Raw genomic sequence first — 6,017 nt, 5'->3', positions numbered from 1 at the left:
GCACACCCTCGTGTCAGGAAAGCCTCCCTCTCTACACCCAGCAGGAGGAGTGCAGCTCTGCCAGCAAGGAGGAGCAGGAGGAAGAGAACCTGCAGAAGGAGGAGACCACTCCTCTCTTCTCCAAGTCAGCCACCAGGAGCCCTAGTCCCAGGAGTGAGGCCAACAGTGTTGCCAGTTGCCACAACCTCAACCTCACTGCTCAAAAAATGCTGGACACCGTTGTGCAGATGGCACACTCAGCTTCCAGATCCGTCTCTGATGACGAAGACTGCGAAAGTGACGAAGGCTCCTCTGTCTCATCCTTCGACCAGGCCGAGTACGACCTGGACCGCCTGCTGGTGTCCCAAAGCACTGGTACGAGGGTGTTGCAGGCGAGGATCGACTGCTTCTCCGAGGAGCTGATTATTCAAATATATCATCTGCTCCTGGAGACACAGATGGGACGATTCCCCTCGGCAAGCCGCTGCCACTCCCAGCCCAACGTCCAGAACCTGGAGGCCAAGCAGTGCCTGGACTGGGAGCTCTTCAGTCCTTTGATTTATAAGTTCCTCCACTTGGCATTCAAACAACTGATGGAGAACTTCCTTGGCCTGGTCATCTTTCTTCCGGATGAACGTGTCCCGATGAACGATCACCTCAAATGGATGTGGAAGGAGGACAGGGCCGACTCCGACAGCAATGCATCCTTAGATGACAGTGACAGCAGCGACTCGTCTCTGGACTGGTCCTTCAAGTTTCCGCCGGGCCCCAGCCAAGGGATTGTTGGTAGAAACAGCTCACAGAGCAGGCTGCGGCCATCTTCCTCTGCCAGCCAGGACCAGAGGGGGGCACTAGAGGCCATATCTGAGGTGTTAACCATGAAGGTGGGAGGTGTCCTTCACTGTACCTGCAATGACCCAGAAAAAGCCATGGCCATGGTCAACAAAGGTAGAGACATTTTTTTACTCAATCACTATATTGACCCCGAAGGGAATTCAGGTGTTCAGGCAACTAGTAACACTGTGTAACTAGAGTTGTAAGTGTTACAGTACTGCTGAATGACAGTGTAGGTATAGTTGGGTGTGCTCAAGCCTTCGGCGAGAGCACAACCTTAGTTCTCTCACATATATATTATTGGGTGTGCTCAAGCCTTCGGCGAGAGCACAACCTTTGTTCTCTCACATATATATTATTATTATTATTCTTTTTGCCCCCCTAAAACTCAGTCAATATTTGGCCTACATAGACAAAGTAGGTGTCAAAAGTTTCGTCTTCGTAGCGATTGAGTTGCTTCTATTGGAATTTACGTTCCGTTGCATGGTTTAGGCTGAAGTTAAGTTTTTGTGGCGAAAAGTGAAGCTAACGGTGGCTAATTTGCTAGCCACAGTCACTGACGTTACTAACGTCACTAACGTCACGAAAACACGCGTGACTACCTTTGGCAGAACATTCGTTTCGCATCTGTTAACTTGGGGGATAGCTAGGCTAACTATAGCTTTACTGCAAGGCAGCTGCAGGAACGCCACAAGCAAAGAGGCCAGGGTGATAACTATTTACTAATTTTACTTTGTGATATGACACACAATTCGGAAACAGTAGTCTACTATTTCACTGAAGTATTAGCATCATGACATTAGCCTGTGTTGCCCGGGCAACACATACTACAGTGGTCTATGATGTATCTGTTTTCAATCGTTAAAATAAACATTCCTCACATATACATTTTTGTTGTAGGATTTATTCTGACATTAGTAAACGATTTGTTGGTGAAATTACCATTACCTGTGGTTTCAAACCAGTGTAGCTCACTGCAACGCTGTAGCTTACGCGAGACACACTACAAAAACATCTACAGTACACAGCTGTTTAGGAACTCCCCTTACTTAAATCAAAAGTCTATCTAACTACTAACCTGAACTTCATTGCCACAGCCTAAACGTTGTCAATCTGTTCATGAAAATAATTAATTTCAGCCTGAACCGTACAACGGAACGTTAAATCCAATTCAACCAACGCAATCGCTACCAAGACGAACACAGCAGTAGTCTACTAGTACTGTACCGTAGTAGTACAATTTACCGGGGCAGCTTCTCCACACAGGGCTATATTGCATTTTGCGTTGTTACTGACAATGATCGCTACCAGTGAGCTTTTTATGAAAGCGATTTTCCACTAAATAAATGTCAAGCTTATTTACGTTTTTGGGGGCATATTTTCAGTTAGCAGATGGTACTGTTTGAATCGCGATTCCATCTTCTACTGCCGGTAACGTCATAGAATAATCTTCAAAGGGGGTTCTTTATTAATGAATGGATGCAATATGAGTAGGCTAAATGCCTTAAAATATCACGAGAAGGGAAAAACTTAAAAGGATGTTTAAGTCATAGAGATTATGTCAATTTTTACACCGGTCTGCCAAATGTATTCGTTTTGATTCAACGATGAGGCTGCCTCTTGCAGGGGAAATGAGAAGACATCTATTTCATTCTACACTTCACTGGTATTTTCAGTTGTAAATGAGCAGCAAAAAAAACCTTTTAAATCTATGTAATCTTTATAAATAATAAGTATGCATTTTTATATAAAATATACAGAAATATCAGTTGTAAAAATGTCATCCAAAAACGGACCCCTGTGCAACCGAAGCAAGCAAGCACACCCTACAATTTCCCCAGAAATTGTACCCTCTCTAGTTATTATTATTCTTTTTGCCCCCCTAAAACTCAGTCAATATTTGGCCTACATAGACAAAGTAGGTGTCAAAATGTTCGTCTTGGTAGCGATTGAGTTGCTTCTATTGGAATTTACGTTCCGTTGCATGGTTTAGGCTGAAGTTAAGTTTTTGTGGCGAAAAGTGAAGCTAACGGTGGCTAATTTGCTAGCCACAGTCACTGACGTTACTAACGTCACTACGTCACTAACGTCACGAAAACACGCGTGACTACCTTTGGCAGAACATTCGTTTCGCATTGTTAACTTGGGGGATAGCTAGGCTAACTATAGCTTTACTGCAAGGCAGCTGCAGAAACGCCACAAGCAAAGAGGCTAGGGTGATAACTATTTACTCATTTTACTTTGTGATATGACACACAATTGTGATGTGTAATGTACAGTATAAGCTGATATTATTAAGGAAGTACATCTACTTTCGGAAACAGTAGTCTACTATTTCACTGAAGTATTAGCATCATGACATTAGCCTGTGTTGCCCAGGCAACACATACTACAGTGGTCTGTTTTCAATCATTAAAATAAACATTCCTCACATATACATTTTCGTTGTAGGATTTATTCTGACATTAGTAAACGATTTGTTGGTTAAATTACCATTACCTGTGGTTTCAAACCAGTGTAGCTCACTGCAACGCTGTAGCCTACCCTAGACACTAGTGTGAGTAGCTAACAAAAACTCCTCAGCTGTTCAAGTCAAACGGCGACAGAACATGTTCGGCACTCCCCTTACTCAAAAGTCTTTCAATAGTTGAAACAATCTGACTACTAACCTGAACTTCATTGCCACAGCCTAAACGTTGTCAATCTGTTCATGAAAATAATTAATTTCAGCCTAAACCGTACAACGGAACGTTAAATCGAATTCAACCAACGCAATCGCTACTAAGACGAACACAGCAGTAGTCTAGTACTGTACTGTAGTAGTAGAATTTACCGGGGCAGCTTCTCCACACAGGGCTATATTGCATTTTGCGTTGTTACTGACAATGATCGCTACCAGTGAGCTTTTTATGAATGAGCGATTTTCCACTGAATAAATGTCAAGCTTATTTACGTTTTTGGGGGCATATTTTCAGTTAGCAGATGGTACTGTTTGAATCGCGATTCTATCTTCTGCCGGTAAAGTCGTAGAATAATCTTCAAAGGGGGTTCTTTATTAATGAATGAATGCAATATGAGTAGGCTAAATGCCTGAAAATATCACGAGAAGGTACAACTTAAAAGGACGTTTAAATCATAGAGATTAGGTCAATTTTTACACCGGTCTGCCAAATGTATTCGTTTTGATTCAGCCTGTCAGCTGCCTCTTGCAGGGGAAATGAGAAGACATCATATTTCATTCTACACTTCACTCGTATTTTGAGTTGTAAATGAGCAGCAAAAAAAAGATGCTTTTAAATCTATGTAATATTTATAAATAATAAGTAGGCCCGATGCATTTTTATATAAAATATACAGACCCCTGTGCAACCGACGCAAGCAAGCACACCCTACAATTTCCCCAGAAATTGAATCCTCTCTAGTTAATAACTATAATATTAATGTTAGCGATCAAAGTCAATCACTGTTTAAAGAAAAGTATAGGTAATAGCTATAATAATAATAATAATAATAATAGGATACTTAAAAGTGTGAGTGTGTTTTGTTGTGCTAGGCCATGATGCTGAGGCCATGGCCAGGCTGGCGGATCTCCTTAGCAGCTCCTCTTCTGAAGCCACTGACCAGGAAGGGACAACAGGAAGTCCCAAGCCAGAGTTGAGTTTAGGTTTCATCAACCAGGAAGTTTGCCAGTCGGAGAAGGCTGATATCATTGTCCCCAACAACGATACGGTTGGTTACGTTTCTGATTTCCACAAAGAGGAAGAAATGTCAGATTGCCTGACCAAAGCCATCAACGTTGCCACGGAAATGAATATCGAGGAAGATGGGAAGGATGATGGAGCTTCAGGTTTCCCTAAGCAGGTCCAGGTGCTTTCCTGGTTGCCCCCAAGGCCCTCTGAGACCCCCTCCCTCCAGCCCGGGGAGGTTCTGATCCAGGAGAAGGTTTGGACACCCTCCGGGCCCAGTGCCCTGCACCACCAGACCCTGCGGGACCTCCTGCACGGGCTGATGGTACGCTTAGCCCTCCAGGAGTCCCCCTCGACCTCCAGCGCCCCCACCCCCTCGAAGCTAGAGGCTACTCTCCTTCAGGAAGTGGGATGGATTCTTTGGACCCAAGACGGGATCAGCCTCATCCTGGATCACCAGCCCCAGAGCCCGTTCTTCAGTGGCACAGACGCCCTTGAGGCCATGTTGGAGGCGGCCTACGCTAAGCTGTCACTCAGCTATAAAAGTAGCAGGGCCCAGCTCCGCTCTGCTCGCCACGGAGAAGCGGGAGCCATTTGCTGCCTGGCCGAGACCATCGCCACGGTGATCTGCCGCCACGCCGAGGACTGGCGCGCTCCTGCTGTGTTGGATGTTACCGTCCATTTTGAAACAGGTTGTGAGGAGAAGGAGAATGCTCAGGACTCTGCTGGCTTGGAAAAGGTCAATGGAAGCTCCAGCTTCAGAAGAAATGTGAGGATCGATGATGGATCTGAGCTATCTGACGATAGCTCCTCATCCGCCTCCACCTCCCGGTTCTGCCACTCCTCCTCTTCCTCCACCTCTGATTTATCCTCCTCCACCTCCCAGTTCTGCCACTCCTCCTCTTCCTCCACCTCTGATGTATTCTCCTCCACCTCCCAGTTCTGTCACTCCTCCTTTTCCTCCACCTCTGATGTATCTTCCTCTTGGCCCTCCCAAACCTCCAACAGCTCCTCCATCTCCAGGAGCTCCATGGCTCTGGTCCCCTGCCCAGATGGGGACAATCTGGGCCATCTTGGAAAGACCAAACCCTCCAGCCTCCAAAGATGGTTCACATTGGTAAGCTGAAAACAACTCCACACACACTGGCACTGGGTAGACCTGATCTGAACTGAGTCTAGGACAAGAAAGGTTTAAAGGTATGCATGTGTAGAATACATTATGTATTAGTTGTAAACAGTAGAAATGATTAGCAGACTTACTGTATTTATTCAAAGCCACACACACAGAGAATTTGAACATCTGACATCTTGATCCACAGCCAAATGCTGTACCACATAGCTACACCCATCCCACCCACATTAGATAGATAGTTACAGTTAATGTTTTTCAGTCAAGACACTCACGTATTATATTTGAGCATTTATTGATAACTACAGACATGGAAATAGATTTGACTTCGGCAGTGTATGTGTCTAGGGGACCCAGTCCCTGCCTCTAGCATTAGCGAGCAACATACA

The sequence above is a fragment of the Osmerus mordax genome, chromosome 2 (assembly GCF_038355195.1).
Source record: "Osmerus mordax isolate fOsmMor3 chromosome 2, fOsmMor3.pri, whole genome shotgun sequence".
NCBI lineage: Eukaryota > Metazoa > Chordata > Actinopteri > Osmeriformes > Osmeridae > Osmerus > Osmerus mordax.
Note: the sequence above shows the minus strand (reverse complement) of the source record.